This window comes from Corvus cornix, chromosome 2, assembly GCF_000738735.6.
Source record: "Corvus cornix cornix isolate S_Up_H32 chromosome 2, ASM73873v5, whole genome shotgun sequence".
NCBI classification, from domain to species: Eukaryota; Metazoa; Chordata; class Aves; order Passeriformes; family Corvidae; genus Corvus; species Corvus cornix.
The window spans coordinates 91,164,225-91,182,222 of record NC_046333.1 but is presented as its reverse complement, the minus strand read 5'-3'; the positions used below and the strand labels follow the sequence as shown (position 1 = coordinate 91,182,222).

General features: G+C 38.0%; 1 protein-coding gene across 3 annotated transcripts in view; it reads right to left on the bottom strand.

Annotated features, from left to right (window-relative positions):
* GABBR2 (gamma-aminobutyric acid type B receptor subunit 2) overlaps positions 1–17,998 on the bottom strand; it is a 469,148-nt gene that overhangs the window by 412,603 nt on the left and 38,547 nt on the right. Inside the window, exon 2 of one of the 3 annotated variants that reach the window (XM_039548720.1) lies at positions 16,652–16,880. The exons of the other annotated variants lie outside the window; for them this stretch is intronic. The gene's annotated coding sequence lies outside the window, so the exon portion shown is untranslated. The remainder of the gene's footprint in view (positions 1–16,651; positions 16,881–17,998) is intronic. 3 annotated transcript variants of the gene reach the window in all.

Sequence of the window (17,998 nt, the reverse complement as noted above, 5' to 3'; positions counted from 1 at the left end):
CTTTCTGTCACCTGCCATGTGACCTTTCTTTCAACAAGGAAGCAGGTTTCTAGAGGTAATTCAAGGTGGTGGAAGTAATTAATATTTCCTGCCTGTGAACAACTTCGCATTTCATTTCAGAGTAGCAGTAGTCTGAACTGGGGGACCCCAGGAGCAGGAGCTTGGATAGCTCTGCTGGCCACTTGCCTGCAGCATCTAGGACCTGCTGTACCCAGCAGGATCTGTGCCAGCTTCCAGGTGCGTGGTTTTGCTTCAACACAAACATTGCACTTGGGCCACCTGAAAGTTATGAGTTTCAAGAATTCAAGAGCCACAAAAGCTTGTGTTCAGGGTAAAGCAGTGACAAAACTTGTCTTTTCTAGATAGCTGCTCACTGAGGAAGCTCCTGTGATGATTCTTTCTCTCTTCCAGGAGAAAAAATCAGTACAGTATTAGTTGGATGTAATGCCTGTAGAGGTTTTTAGACCTTTCTACAGTTCACCCACAGTTTTTTTCTGGGTGATGTTCTTCATTTCACGATTGCCTTCAAGATACATCCATACTTTGATTTTCATTTTCATGCATCATTTTTGCCAAGCCTCAAGTCTTACAGCAAGTAGCTATCCTCACAACCAGGCCATAGGAATAATTCAAATTGTTCCCTAAGGAAAAGAGTTTAGTGTTTATTCTTTCAGAATTATGGTTGTAGAGGAACATGACTTGCTCTTCCACTATATATAACCTCTCTGCTACTCACTGTATTTATGTCTCAGCTATAAATTTCTCATGCCTGTCATTAAGTGCTGGCCAGTACCTCTGGCCACACACAATAATGAGGCACAGTAGTAAAATTGAGCTTGCTTCTGGCAGCATGCTGAAAGCAAAATTTTCAGAGGAATTCTTTTCCACTCAAGTAGCTGTTTGAAGCTTATAAAACGACACGATGTTGTGTTATCTTTCTCCCTTCTATTTACAATCTCTTTATTAATTCCCTTTTTATTTGTGGTTAGATATAACAAAATTCGTAAATACTGGTTGCATAAACCACTTAGACTAATGAATAGAAAACATTTAATGCTAGGAGGCTCCTGTCCTCTACATTAATCGCTTTCATAAAGGACATATTTATTATTCTTCATGTTGCTTTTACTGGAATACAGTGAGGTTTTTTCAGTTATAAATAAAAGGTTTTCAGTTTGCTTTATTCAGCTCTTTTTATGATTTTTTTTACTTTTGTAATAGTTTTCTGACATCTGTCTTGGCAAGTTGTCTTTGATGATTTTATTGCCTTATCTTGGTCACCTTGTCTCAATCCATACTGCTAGGTAGGTGCTGAACCAGTCACCTGTGCATTTGAATCTGTCACTTGTTCTTTGCTGCTAGACACCAGTCTTGAACATGTGTCTTCTTGTGCCCTTCACACCTTACCTTTGGTTTTAGATGGCAGCTGCATCCTTGGTTAGCAAGAATATTAGAAGTCTCAGGAATCTGGCTATCTGCACAGTAGTATTTAGTTAGCTACCACTGGCTTGAGGCTTGCAGTTATATTTTCAGCTGCTGCTGGCTTCAAATCTTCATTTGCTATAAACAGGATAGTCCATACATGGTGTGACATGAGCTGTACTGGAAGGCTGCCTTTGCCTTCTGCTGGTGTTTTTCTCTAGTCTAGCAATTCTTTCTACACACTTTGTTATTCTGATTTGCTCCCACTTACCTATTCCTCTCCATCTGGAGATGGGGGGATATGGGTAGGGAGGGAAAAACAATAAAATCCAAAGCCCAGGCTTTTGGCAGTCCTGACAATTATTTCTGCCTTATCACTGTGGAAGCTGTGCTGTGAAGAGGATTAGATCTGTTCAAGCTCGTGACAAGAAAACTGAGGCCCATTAACTGTAGTAACACTTGACACCTTCTGTTGTTCATTATGCTATCAGGTTACAATCAGGAACTTCCTCAGCCAAACATTTTAGTGTCATCTGCGTTTGTATCTAACCCCCCTGAGGCCTCATACAACAGAACTGTCATTGGCACTATTGCGGCACTAGGAAGAAAGCAAAACGCCCTTCAAAGTTACATATATCAGCCAAAAGGCATCCTGAAGGTCAAAAAGTTGTTTTCTTTGTAAATTGGTGTCTGAAAATGTCCTGAAGGGAAATATCTAACACTGAGGGTCTTGCCCATGTGACTGTTGGCTTTTTAAAAATTTTCAATTAGGAATAATTTAATATGCAGTGAAAAATCAGTGAGTCAGTAGCTATGTATTTACCTATGTTTCTGTAAAAGTTATTATATTGCTCATTCCATCTGATGATCACATGGTCTTATTTTAAAGTTTCTACTTCCCCAGGCTATCAATTTGGTTTGATCTCTTCTTCCAAAGACACTGCTGTTGTAATATTTTGCAGGGATGATCTCCAAATTATATTTTCAAGCAAATCACTTCAAGCTTTTGCCTAATGTGTTCAGGTTTTTTATAAAGGACACCTAAATTACAGCATGAGGTCATAAATGTTTCTATATACAGCAGACATACATCATTATTAAAGTCATAGGCCTGGGTATGCCTCTAATACTGACATTGGACTATTACCCTACTCTCCACAAGTTCTAGCAGATATTTATCTCATAACTCTGATGTCCAGGTCTTTATCTGTAGAATTAATTTTTCTGCTTTGTTTTGCCCCAAGGAGCAAGAAGCTTGTGCAAGGTGAATTCATTTGCCATGTAACATACATTTCACGTTTGCTTCTGCTAGTAAGGGAATCACTGCTTAATCCAGACACTGCACAAGCAGAGTTACAGAGATGTCATACAAGGTCTGGCCTGCTGAACAATAGGATTACCAGCAAGCAAATTGTTTTCCTAACGCATTTGCACATATTAGCCAATTGGATAGAGCAAATAGCATTGCAAAGCAAAAACAAGTTATCCAAAATAGTTGAGTAGCTTGCATGACAGTAATTGCTTCAAAGATGAGTTATTTTTGTCAAGGTAAAAAGAAATGCTTATAAAACTATTTTAATGACTGTAACTTGACCTCAAAATTTGCATCTGCAATAATGCAAATACAATTATTTATTGACTTATAAACCCTCATTTGCATGACATGTATATTCATGTATTTTCTAAAAGATGCTGAAATGATAAGGAGGAAAACAACAGGCAGCATAGCAGTGTTTTGCACTCCAAGAACGTAAACATCACATTATCCTAGAAGATAAACATTTGCAAATAAACACTTGCTTTCCTTTGGAGAAAAAACAAAAAATGAACAAAAAAATCCCAAACCAAAATCACAACATAAAAACTCCCACGTCTGCCTTGGTAATCTCGGTTTGTCTGTCCCTCCCACCAGCAGCTGGTTAAGAGCAGGGCTATCCTGCTCAGGTCAATAACCTTTATTAGGCAGCGGCCATGACAACTTTGCATGACAAATGTAGCTTGCCTTTGGTTCATTTCCAGCTGGAAGGTGACAGTGTTCCACAAGTTTCAAAACCAAGTGAAATCTTACTAGAGTTTCAATCTCCTCAGTAGAAAAATTTTAGAAATCCAAAGTTAGGTTGACTGAATCTGTGTATCAAAACGTTTTTCCATGCATGAAGAAGCAATGAAACCATGTCATTTTAAGGTGGGGTGGAGCTCAGGGTGCATTATCTTCTAATCCTCTTGAGCTGTGGTTTCTGGTGGAAGGACAGCTGGGCAAATGGCTCTGTGTACTTTACCAGGCTGCCCCATCTGCACAAATGCAGTGCCAGTGCTCGAGCCCAAAGCAAACACCTTCGTTGGCTAACGCACAGCCTGAGAGCACGTTTACGTAATGCCGGTCCTTTCTAGGAGGTGGGAGTTGCTTCTTAAATGAAAAGCTGTGTTACTCTGCCACTCGTTTTTCCCCAGTACCTAGAGTTAGCTGCACTTTTCAGCACTTTTCATGGTCACTGAAAACAGTCAATCAAAAACCAGAAGGCTTTTTATCAAATGGAGAATTCATGGAATAAGTTGAAAATGCAATATTTAAAAATCCAAGCTCCACCCCCCCAAAAAAAACCCAAGTACAAAACCAAAACGCATAAAGTAAACATTTTTAAATATCAGAAGCTGTTATTGTATTGGAAGCATGGAAACTTTGAATGTGAAGATACTCTTCCAATATTATATTTTGGATGGTATATTCAAATTCATCCCGCTGAGCGGCATTGTCTGTCCCCTGGGCAGGGGAAGGGGAAGATTAGCCTGAAGACTACAGGGACTGCTACATCTCAGGTAGAATCTATATCAAGCATTCAAAATTTGAATAATTTTATGTTACTCAAGAAGCACTGATAGATGCAATTTTCTGACTAAATATTTAAATTATTTTATTTTCATAACAGGCATTGGAAGTGTTAGTACAACGTATTGATTGTAGAGTTACATTCTGGGAAGAAATAACAGCTTGACACTGATGCCCTCAATCATTGGAAATCATCAAGATAATTGAGAGAGACAACTTCTCGGTCTGCTTCAAATTTATTATTCTCACAACAGCAAACATAGGCTGATCCTTGCTTCACAGCCCAGTTTTGGCCAACTGAGTGACTTTCTGAGTTGCAGCAAACTGTTCCCAGCCTCCTCTGCCTGTAGAGAATTTTTTCTGACATTTGTGTCACTAGAACATTGGTCCCTACTCTTTCCTACTTCCTCCCCAATGCTCTTGATGCTCCGCAGGCTCCTTGCGTCCGGCTGCCACCTTCCCTCTGGGCAGATCTCTGTTCACCTACCCCAGCAGGAGCAACCTCCCATTTCCATCCAAGTCCCACCCAAACAAGTCCTTCCAATTACAGGAAGGAGATAAAAAAATAAACAAAAAACCTGAAATAATCCTCCCAGCACTGGAAACTGAAGATGCCATCAGCCATGCCTCAATCAGGTATTATCCCGCCCGTGTCTTACAAACTACTTTTTTTAGTCTGTCAGTGCAAATGAGATAGTTGTTTTTCTTTACTGAACCTCTCACCTCATCCACCCAATCCAGAAATTCAGCCTTTACTTATCTCTTCATATCTTCTTCTCCAACCCTTGATTTTCTATTTCTGGTTCTTCCTTACCCTACAAATTGTTCTACTCAGTATTACTCTAAACTCAGTCTCCTTTTTAAACAAACTCTTGATTATGCTTGGCAATTCCTTTATTTCTTTCTGTATGTAAGATTCTTTTTGTCACAATTTCTGCAGGAAGTGAGACTGACTAATAAATAATAAAATTTCAATGATGTAAAAAAAAAAATTTCTTCCAGAAAATGACATGTTTTATGTGTATGGGGGGAAATTGTTCCCTGTAAAACTGGATTTTTTTATTTTTTGCTTCAAATCCGGAAGGGTAAAAAAAGTGTAAGGTAGAGTTTCTGCTTCCACCCTCCCCTCATCAAGTATGTTATTACATTTTTATATTATTTTGTCTAGTTCCTGTTCATCACTCCCCAACTAATTCAATACTGAGTTCATGCATCAAGTCTTGCGCTCCCTCTGTCAGCAACAGTGACTTTCTATCCCCACTCGTCATCTTTCCTACAAAACTCCTTGTATGTCCACACATTGTGTTACAAAAGAAATCTGTGCACAAAAATACCCTCTTTCAAGCACTTCCTTTGAATCTATCCCAACAGGACACTTACAAACCCTTATGCACCTGTCAATCTCTTTAACTTGTTTTCTTACACAAACTGCTTGTGCTTTTCTACCAGGTCGGCTGCCTGCCACTGCTATCATACATCTTGTACCAAGAGAGGAGTATTTATGGAATAGGAACACCTCTTTGGTTACTGAAGCTACATCACATGAAAACGCACTCCTTTAGGAGGCCTCTTGATATGATAAAAATAAAAAAGGAGAAAAAACAAACAAAAAACCACCACCACCAACAAAAAATATTTTGGACAGCAGGTTCTAAACTGTGTAGTAATTACAAGCATATTTGAGCCTGCCTCTTTATGTCGTTTTTCGTTAAGTCTCAATTCTGATACGGTTGCTCACAACAAATACATTTCTAAAGGAAACTAATATCCTTTAAAGTTGAATGGAAAGAAAAAGACAATCAAAACAGAAACTGTTTCCACATTTTTATTAAAATAAGAGTTGTTGCAAATGTCAAATTGGACAAAGAATTACAAAGAAAATAAGAGGTAAAAGCAGTTATAGAAGAGATTATGCTCAAATACAAATTATATGTAGACGCTTTCATATCATTTACAAAGTTTGTGATAGGGTGCATCTGTTTTCTTAATATTCTTAAAAATTAGAACATGTACTGTATGGAATTAAGGTGAGCTCAACCTTTACTATTTTTTGTGCCATTTCAAGTAATTAAAAATACATTTTTAAAATAATAGTCCCATTTAATTAGAAAACTAAAAATGAATGTCCAAAGTAGAAGTGAGGCAAATATACCATCTTCAATATCTTTGTGAAGGCTACCAACAAGTACTTTGTGAGTGATCGAAGGCATTTCACCCTCAAATATCTCTCCTGTGCTGTTCTCCCTGCAAAAAGCAATACAAAGGATGTATATGTGGTGGATACTCATCTTTCTGAGTCCACTGCCAGAAAACAAAGATGAAACTAGCCCACAATCACTTCCCATATTGCTTTGCTTCTGCAGCTTAATCAAGTGCAAATTTCATCTTATGTTTGAGAAAAACAGGCCTTGCACCTTGAAGTTATTTGTTAGAATTTTGATAAAGAAGTCTCATACATTGATTTCTCAGAGCCCTGCAGTATTGTTTCTGCTGGCAAGACATCTTGGAAGCATACCCTATTTTTTGTGCCACTTGTAAGAACAGCATTATTTTAGAAATATTATCTTACCATATTCCTCAAACATTTCTCAAACACTATGACATGATGCAATTAGCCTGTAATATAGCTAGATGTAATTAGACAATAAGAGGGAAGATACCATTCTCTTCTTTTTGGCACTATATCTGTAATACTCCTCTATCTAGCTCTGGCTCGCCAGCAAAAGCCCAGCTGCCAGGTTGGTCAGCAGCCTGGAGCACACAGCCCAGCACAGAGAGGTTGAGGGAGCTGGGCTGGTTGAGCTTGGCTGAGCGACAACAGAACAGTACTTCAAAATGGGCTACAGAGATGATGGTCCTGGCAGATAACATAACAGTGGGCAATAACATAGCTGTGAACTGCAGCCTGGGAGATTTGTCAGGACATCAGGAATAACATTTTCGCTGGAGCAGCACTGGGTCGGGTGGCCCTGTGAAGCTGCAGTCTGCACCCTAGAGATGGCTGAGGTTTGTCCAACTGAGCCACAACAGACCCTCTGTAGCATGGGCAGGAATGCTACTTGGAGCAGGAATTTAGACTGGATGACTTTTTCATCTAATGGCAGAAGGTAGGAGGAAGGCACTCAAGAGACTATTTAAATCCAGAAGAGGTGCTTGTAGAGCTTGACTACCAATTACACCTGAAATATAAATGTTCCTTACCTTTGACCATCCCTAAATATATACTTCAAAATGTGAGCACTATTTAACTTTAATAACTCTGTTTAAAATTAAAATGGAATAAATTTTTCTTGACTGAAACTGGAGTTAGACACCTCCTCACACTGATCTTCATTCAGAAAGAATTAAAAAAATATTTATAGCTTTCAACAGTAGTACTTTCTGTGAAGACTGATTCAGAGATTTACATAAGTGGGTCTACTCACACAAAGTCAGTTATCATTTGTGTCTTCTACCTTCAATTACTTTAATGTTCATTCTTCTTTTTAAAGATAGGTGCATGTGTGTGAAGGAGACAAGAATTGTATTTCATTACAGGTGCATCATGGCTTTGCCATCTATATGCTACTCAGATTTTAAAACAAACCAAAATGACAGAACAACCCATTGGCATAAATCCAAACACTATATCTTTGCTGTTTATAAAAAAAGCTAGAAAAAATTAAGAATCATGTGCACTGCCCCTGGATAAGCAAGGAAAAGGTCCATCATTTACACATTTATTATGAATGTGCTATCCCCTCGAACAAAACAAAGCATAAATACACAACAAAAGCCTTCATGCCAGCAGTAATAAAGGTTGAAGAAAGTATATTTCAGAACTGTCTCTGGCTAATACCTGTCATCTCCCCCACTCCTCCTGAACTTCCTGCTTCTTTTTCAACCCACAGAGTCTCTGTAAGAATTCCTTCACGGCCCAGGCTATCCAGGGGTTTTCACATTGCAGTGCATGTGAAAGAGTGTTAATAATACACATAAAAATACTTTTTTGAGGGGGAGAAGGAAAGAATCTGCTCAGCTAGGGAGATCCAGAAAGGTCACCATTTCAAAGGATCTGAAGGCATAATTTCCATACCTGATAGACACTTTTTTATAATTTCTGTGGAGTTTTTTTTTCTTTCCAATACCATGGCATTTGAGATCCAGAAAACAAATTTTGAGGGAGATGACTGTTGTATAAGAAGCACAATAAAACTTAACAAAAAGAGATGATAGGAGAGGGAGCTGATCCTGTGTGTACCAGGCGACTCGCAACTGGGTAAGTAGTCACAAGCTGTCAGTAATGATGATGTAATAGAGTCTTCCTGTCTTACTGAGCTTCATTACCAGGGATACAGAAAATATATCAATTCAATTTTTGGGTTTTGGTTTGGTTTTTTAACTATTATTTGACTGGTAATGTGCTTGCTCTGCTTCACTGCTGCAATAACAGAAAGTTCTAAAACCATGTGGCACTGAAGCTGACAGACATAATGATGGAATCTGATGCAGAGCAGTTTAGCTGGACACTGCCAATGAACAAACAAGGAAAAAAATTCAGAGCTATATTTGCAAATACTCACACAATTGCATGTAAATGGCTCCTTTTCCATATGTTTCTATAATTTATTTTTCAAATAGTGTAATTTTAATCAAAATTGTTTCAAGTGAAAGCTTGATGTTCCTTGTCAGGCAACAACCTTTCAATACTTCTGGTAGCATGCACTAATTAGAACTTTAAAAAAAAATTTATATATAATATATTACTACTATGTTATATATATAGCTATTCTAAATATCTTTTGTAATGATCTGGAGCCTTATCTCCCCAAGATACACCTTTGTCAATGACAAACAAGGATCAGCTCTTCTGTGTGTGCATACATATGCATATTTTAGCAAAAACAATGAGAACAATTTATACTGTATCTATTGCTTCAGAAATGCAAAATGAGACATCCACTTGGATCATGAAGGACCTGGAGTATAATCCACTTAATGCTACATTTTATCACTGTGTAATTTTTTTCCCCAAATTGATCTGATGGGCAATTCCAGCACAGAGCAGGAATGCAGTAAATTTTCCCACCTCCATCTTATATAATGGAGCAAATCATTACCCACTGTAAGTGAGTTTTAATTGTCACAGTGGAAGAAGACAATTACAGGTCAATCTGTCAATGGAGTAATTTGAGGAACTAAAACTAGTTGACCTTTCTGGTATGTTTTTCCAGGACCAGGATCGCTCTCCTGCTAAGCAGCAGCAGATGGCCAAAGCTGAGTGGTTCTGCTTCCTTGTGAAAATTAATTTGTTTTTCGGGGTTATTAGATATGTAAAGAAAGAAGATAGAAGCAAACCCTTACTTAAGAATCCCAGACCAGCACCCAAGCACTTCTGTAAAAGGGGCAAGCAAAGTGTCTGGGCTTCACTAAGGTCACCTGCAGCTACTCCAAGGTCACCTGCAGCTACTCCAAGATCACCTGCAGCTGCTTGAACTCCAGCTTTAGCCTGGAGCATCCGTGCCAAGGGAGGTACAGAAACGCTCCTCTTGGCACACTGAATGCCAGAAACGGCGCCCCAGTGTTACAGTGCAAGAACAAAAATGGTGGAAGAGAACATTGTGATCAAAAATGTAAAAGCAGGAAAACATGAAGAGGCAAAAAAGCATGAAGTTGAGAGGATGAAAATACTACATGAAAAACTCATTTCGTAAGAGTAACCAAAAAATTTTTTTAAAACAAAAGCTGAGGTCATGAAAGAGCAACAACAAAAAAAATCTTTAAGCTTAGCTAAATAGTCTTCTCTTACACATAATCAAAATAGAATCAAAATAGGGAAACTGGAAGAAAACCCTACAGTAAAAGTGTTACTAGTCAGTTCCCAGAAGCCAAGAAACAACAACAAAAAATTATTTCTGTCCTCATATGTTAAAATGCAGACTCTGTTGGTTTTAATCTGCTCAAATTTCTTTTATTCATGAAAAAGGAATAACACTGGTGCAATAGAGGAAGGTTTTGCAAAGGAACACTTACGCTACCCCAAAAATGGTATCTTATTTTCCCCTCTAATATTCTTAAGTCACGTGGTCTTCAAAATGAGCAAATCCCTTTACTAAGCTTGTACATACCTTAGATATTAATTTTCTGGAATGTTTATGTAGTATATTGTTCACACAATTTAAGTGCATGATAGTATGTACTTGTATCTTAGGTTGCCCAAAAAGTACCCACGCTAAGTAAAGGAGGTAACTTTTTAAAAGCCTACAGTTACTAATAATTTGAACTTTTTTCTTCTTTAAGCATGCAGCATTTTTTTCATGTTAGATGAAGGTATGTAGCCACTTGGGCAAGTAGCATTTTGTTAATATGGTTGTTGAATATATTTTGATGTCAAGCAGAGCAGGTTCCCTAAAATGACGTGTTTAACAAGAATTTGTATCCAGCAGTGCTCATAAATAAACAGAGCTTAAAAAAAAATCCACTCATTAGTGGTGAGTGGGAAGCCACTAATTCCGTATTGTAGGTCCTAAGCCAACAATTCTGGCTAGTTTTGGCCTTTCATTTTTAAAGCAATTAAGATTAATCCTTTTTAAGTAAATAAAGTATTTCAAATGACTGTATGAAAACCAAAAGGGTGAGTTCTTGATGCTGCAAAGTGCTAATGCACTACTCACAGTTTAACCAAAAAATTAAAGTTTCTGGTCAATTTTGATGCTATTGACTTGAAGATGTCCAAATTAAAAACTAATTATCAGCATTCCTACTATTCCTTGGACACACACACCTGATGTGAGCACAACATAAGATTAGTAAGGAAAGAGGCAAAGAAATTAAAGTCTTGCATTTGAACCTCTTATCCCTGATGCATGCCCTACAGACTAGCATTAAGTCCCTTGTTTACACTTAGCCATCCATGTAAGAGGCTAATCTGACTATATGCACTTTTGGCAAACTCTTCACAGGCAGATGAATGGATTTTTCAGAAGGAATTGTTCCCATTCATAATCTGCTGGCAGCACTCACTGGGTCAAATTCCAAAAAGTTTTGCTTGTTGGAATGATGCATCATCTAAAATTAATGCTAAAAATTCTACTACTATTGACTTTATATGGCATTGTGATGCAAATTATGGTTCTGCAGAGTGTTCACAGATTCAAGGTCACTAATTCCCCTTGTGCATGCCTAAAACTTTACATACTGTAGATCAAAAAAGCATATCTGTATTAAATTTATAAAGCAAAGGTCCAAGATAAAATGATCAAGCCTAATGAACATTGCATCTGGTCTTGATAATAAAAACCAGAAACAAGCTACAGCATAAGCTTAACCCATTCTATAATTAACAAATGTTGCTTTTGGGGAAAAAATTACTGTCAAGCACGTGGGAAGTTTGTAAGCATATCTATGTGTGCTACACACACAGATGAAGGACTCAGGCTGAAAATTATGCAAGAATTATGCAGGCAATTCATGTTACTCTAAGTAAAAACTTTTGCCACACAAGTAGGAATTGGAAGAGACTGTTTCAGGTCTTCACTTTCAGAAAATTCAGAAATACTGCAATTGTGGAACATTAAGGAAATACACACAGTCTTTGTCCTCTTACTTAGCTTTCTGTGCACATATGAGACATCTGCTTGGAGAAATGTCACTTTTAATAAATATACAGTGCCTGTGGCAAATTAAGATTGTATTTGACAATGTACAAAAGTACATAGGAGGCAAGTTTGTTAATGCTGATTATCTTCCAGATCTTCAATAGATTTTCAGCAGCCATTAAAATAGTCATCTTCAAAGAATTTGTCTGGGGAAAAGTAAAATATGGTTATGTGGAACAAATTCCTTCATACAAAGATTCTTTTTACATGTTTTCCCACCGAGGATGATCAGTCTTTTTACAAGAACAGGAAAATGTTTTGGATCATGTTTCCTATTGCCTTTGAAAATATCACTGGGTAATTTTCTGACAGTATCCTCTTAATTATCAAACATTGCATGTCATATTGCATTTCTTATTTCCCAAGCAAATGCACTAAACTTTGTGGTTTAAATCCTGGATCTTGAAAGCAAATTCATACATGGACTTTAACAGACTATGCAAATACAAATTATGCCATAATCTGGCAACATATCTTGAAATTATTTTTAACAGTTTTATCTGAAAAAAAAAAAAAACCAAAACCAAGCAAAAACTAAACACTCCCCCAAACCAGCACCGATTGTTTTTGTTGTTTAATAACTTACACCTTGAGAACAGAGCCTATGACATAATAAATCTGTGAGGTCTCATTATTCTACAAAGCTGGCCCAAGCCAATCCTCCATCATCTACCAAAACCCATGATCTAAGCTTTAATAACATTTTGACTTTTGAAAAGAACTCATATTTCTTGATTTCACTAAAACAAAATAGCAGGATGAGAAAAATGTTGAAAAACAGTTCTAGTTCCATATCATCTGTGTGTCTGGGCTTAGACCTCTGCAATGGACACATTTTCTATTGCTGGCAGATTAATTGTTGTAAGAACCCAGTACTGCAACCTGCTGATGTAATTGATGTTCCAGCAACGCGGTGAGCTTGTGTTTCTGATGCCAAAAGATCAGGTTCAGCCTTTTAAACAGTCCTGAAGGAAGCCATGCAAGGAAACTGCTAAGGAGAATCCTACTACCCGCCCAGGGCAGGAACAGGTATAAATTGTTCCTGGAAAGATTTTAACTTGTAAGAGAGTGCCAGTCAGACTTTTGTTCTGTTTTCCTGAGGTTCTGGTCTCAAGAATACATCTTTCCCAAAAAGCAGTGGATTATTAATGTCCTACCTTTTTCCACCACCAGCACACCCCTGAGTGACTGAGAAATTAGAAGTTTCCCTTAGCTGGTAAATAAACTCCTATTTTGGCTTTCTAATACCTGTCTTTAAAACAGTATTTTGGAGACCATACCTGCTTCAAAATGCAGCAGTCTAACTGCATACATAAGTAAGCCTAGTTCGGGTCAAAAAAAGAATTGTAACAACCTTTAAGCAATCCTTCTGTGCTAAAATACACATCCAGAAATAGAAACACTCTAAATGAGCTCCTTAAAGGTCTGAAGCCATCTCTCACACTATTATTTTGTATTACTGTTATTTCATTTCATAATAAACACTACAATGTAGTACACCATGTATGATGTATATATCATATTATTATTATATCTTCTGTATATTATCACATCTTCTGATCTATCAATATATTAATGAGAAGACAAGAGACCATTAGGTGCACTATAAAAAAAGTTGCAAGCTCTTTTAAAAGAAAAGTTAATGAAAGCATTGTAGCAAATGCCCCTGCAAAGACCTCTGGCTGTCATATCTACTTTCTGCCCATTAAGGGTAAAGAAACACTTGGACCTTCTAAGCAGCTATTTGGCAAACCTTGGTATCTTTCATTTAGATAATACTTTCCATGACTTTCCGTGCTAAAAGCCATTTCTATGGAGATGTGCAAGGTGGTGTTAGGTCATAGGTTGGACTCAATAATCTCAAAGCTCTTTTCCAACTTACTTGATTCTGTTCTTCTGTAGGACCTTAAAAGGTGACATAAAGCTAGCCCTTGAGGAAAAGAAAAATCCTTTGTTTTCTAGATCTTTATATAAATATTGATATGGATAAGGACAATCTAAGCAAATCAGATTATAAAAAATACTTTGCTGTTTCACACAGCAGAGAAAAACCCCACACCTCCATCATCCACTAGCACAGTGAGTCACACTGATATCCTGTATCAGTCTACATAAAACATAAACCTTCAGCAGGAAGCCAGCAGTTGTCTCTTGCCTCTTTCAATGAGTGAAGAGATAAGGCACAGATGACTTCTTTTGTCTGTCTTGCTGGTTTCAGGAGATTTTAGTTTTGCTGTGTTTTAACCAGTGTTTCTTGCTGTCCATTCATCAATGACACCATGAGGACACATGCCAAGTGTCCAAGGCACTGTGAAACGCTGTTGAGAGGCAGCAACACAAAACAACCTCTTGAATAAGGTTTGTTTGGGACAGAGCATTCATGAGCTACACGGATAGAGAAAGAAGGCCTCCTGTTGCTCCTGTTCTGCCAGGGATTAGGGGTTGAGAAGTAAGAAAGCAAGTTCAGGGCAGGACGCCTTGGCTTGTGGTGTTTTTGCATGACTTAAGAACAGATGACAAATCACATTTGTGGAGCATCATATGACAAAGTAACAAATGGGAACAGGTATGAAAAAATATGCAAAGGAGAGGAATGATAAGTAGAAATTTGTCCTAGGTTCTCACTTGGGATCATCTCTCCAGCTCCCACACTTCAGCTGGCCAGCTTGGACTTTTCCAGACAGAAACAGAACCTCTATGTTTGAGGAGCCGGAGTTCAGTGCTTACAGCTGGGAAGCAAGAACTGTGATTGCTGCGTATGCAGTGGGACCATATTTTTATTTGACAATTTCTTGTTCTGGTCCTATTCTTCACAGAAAGTAAGGGAAAATCAATCTAGTGTGACTTTTTACTTGACAAAGGCCTTTGTTCATGTTCCCTAGAAAGATCACAAACCTCTCTACTTGGGTGAACACAACAGGCACTGCTTGAGAGGCATGGAATTTGCGGGTATCCGGTAACAGCAAAGATGTACAGGATAAGTGCATGTATCTATTCAAAACTTGGGAACAGAGTTGCATGCAGCACAAATCAGAGCAGATGCAGAGAACCTCAGAAGAATTAAGTAGGGAGGGAAAGAGAGTAGAGATAAAAGCATTTGTATGTATTTACATAGATTAAGCTGGGCAAATTGACAACAAGCCAATATACACTTCTGGAAGTGGCTGGCAGCAATTGATTACAGGAAAAGGAGGGAAGGAAAATCAGAAATATCCAAGTACTTCCAGAACATGTGCATTAATGTAACAAGACTGAACAGCTGAAAAGAAGAAAGTGATTTTCCAGAGCCACAAAGAAAATCGTAAGACCCATGGCATGGCTCTACTTTGACTGGCATGTTACATCAGCAAGTTAAGAAGAAAAAAAATTAATTTACACATCCTCTATTCTGGCTAACACTTCCAGACTGACCCAGGCATGTCTCAGAGGCCCCTGTCCTTGCAAAACAGCCCCTTAACAGTTCTCCAGATGCTCTTCTTTCTCATGGCAAACCCCCAAAGTCATGACAGCTTTCTGTAATCAAGCTTTTGTCTCAACTTTGTACCTTCCTATGGTCTGTTTTTCTTTTAACACCATGGCAGGAATGACCAAGAATTGATTTCATGTTCATTTCCAGAGACAGCAGTCCAGAATCTTATTAACCTGTGTCAGCCATGGCTAGGGTTACACACGCATTTATTTACTGCACTTATTTCTCAAAACCAACAACTCTATTAAAGAAACAAGAAAAACAATAGTGCTATAGATGTTTAGTTTCTAATACGGAAAAAATGAACTAAATCCCTCTGATGCATTGTCTCAATTTAAAAGTATGTTGTTGATTACGCAGGCATTTACACTAGTGTCTTGTTACACATACAAAGATAAGCCAATATATTTGTTCATGTGTGTAGATGCACACATTTTCTTCCGTAAAAACCTAAGAGCTGGATACATTGCTGCAGTGTTAATCGAAACACACTGTTCCTTCCTCTTCCCAGTCTCTTAGTTCTAGCAGGAATCTCTCATTTGACCTTGGGCTAGGCATTTCAATTCGTTGTGATTGTGTTTTCTCATCTGTAAAATTAAGGCTATAATACCTACCTACTTCACAAGAAGGACAGTGTTAAATTTAATGCATTAATGTCTTAAAGTGTTTTCAGACAAATGGATCAAACCACTACAGAATGTAAGTTATTATTAAATTATGCTTCAGAGTTAGTGCTGTTGCATCACTGTATCTAATTAAATAAGAAAAAAATATTCAAGTGACACCTCTTGGATAGTTTTTTCCAAGAGGGCGAAATTGATGTTCATGAGCCAACAGATGGACTCGAATCTTATTTTGAAGAAAGAAAGAAGTGAGGAAATCTAGTAGTCAACAGAAGTGAAAGAGTCTTGGGGAGCAGATGATTATGAGGGTGTATCAAGCAATTGTGAAGTAAAGCAACTTGTGAAGCAGAAATTGTGAAGCAGAAGGCAACTGTGCCTTGTGCCCCACTGTGACACATCAATCTCTGGAAGCATTACAGTCTCTGTTCATCTCTGTGCCAGTGGGACAGGAACACCCCCTCTGCACCATCACGTTAACTGCTGCATTTGGCCTCCACTCAGAGTAATCTGCAGCCTGGGGTTGCTTTCCCGGTGGATCTGACCACCTCTCAGGCACGGTTCAGATATACTTTGAGTCTGTTCGGTCACGGCAGCCAATCTGTCTGTGATGAAGGTGGCACACAAAAATGTCAATTGTGAAAAGGGGGATTTATTGCAGGAGGGTTGTTCATACCTGATGCCTCTCCTACATCTCCTCTTGACCTGATGCGCAGATGCCTGGTCTTGTCCTGTGATCTCACATCAGGATCTTGTTGTGGGGGGATAAGGGGAAGGAGTGTTTGGAGCAAGAGCTGCAGGAAGATGAGAAGGGTTTTTGACAGCATGTTGAGTTGGATGTTGTACTGGTGTTGATGCCGCTGGTCCCAATGCCATCAAGGCATTTCTTGTGGATGACAAGGAATCTAGGAAAGTAGTGATTAACATGCATATCAGTGTGATTGACAAGCTACGTTGCCTGCTTTGAGCTAATGTATTGCATGGATAACACCTATTCTAAGCATACCAGAATCAGCATATAAATTTAGAGCACAGATCTAAAACAGAAATATTTAGTATCTTTCCCAACAAATAAAGAAAAATTGTTTGATGGATCTATCTGCTCAATAGACCATGGAGATTAGATTCTGTCTGGTGAGAAAATGTTTTTGCCTTGCAGGGTTCAAATGGATACAAGGCAACATTCTTTCAGATTGCACTAAGACCAACTCATTTGCTTTCCCATTCCTCCGTCCTCAATTTATCACTCCAAAGGCAAGAAAAAAATAAGTACAACATTAGGTTTGATAACCTTCTGATAGTAGTGTGCTATTAAATATACACAAATCAGAGAGCTTGGAAATATTTAAGCCTTCCAAATCTGCCAAGAAGACTGAAATGGAGGTTGCAAAGTCTAAGGTTGTTTATATTTTATGTCCTTTCTGACACCATGCTGCATTCATCAAATTATCCATTCTCTTTTTTTTTTCCTTACTAGATCTGCAGAGACAAGACTACATGCTTTATTACTATACCAGTCAAAGGTCACACAATCTTCTAAACAACAGCGATGCCACTTTAATTTCTTGAGAAAAATCTTCATTGACATGAAAACTTACCACAAAAGCAGCGATGCCACTTTAGTTTGTTTGAATCCCTGCAGAACTGCTGCTGTGTAAAACATGTGCAGTAGCTCCTAGGATTAACTCTGTGTGATAATTCTACTTTCTGCTGGTATTATACAGAAACATTCCTTCTCAATTTTCTTCTCTTTACCAAGGCACATATAAGCCTTTCACAATGGTATTGGTTTATTTTTTAATCCATCTCATATTTTAGAGAATTGAAGTCAAGTGCCTGAAGTTGGTATCATAACAGCATCTGTTTTATTTATTTGTTTATTTGGCTGACTAGTAATTTTTAAGTAAATTCCTAGTACAACTCTTAACATATGATCATCCAGAATCAGGCTCCTGCTGCCAAAAATTATCTGTGTCCTTTGATTGAAAGATCAGCCACTTCCTTTGGCATTTTTATGCCAAAT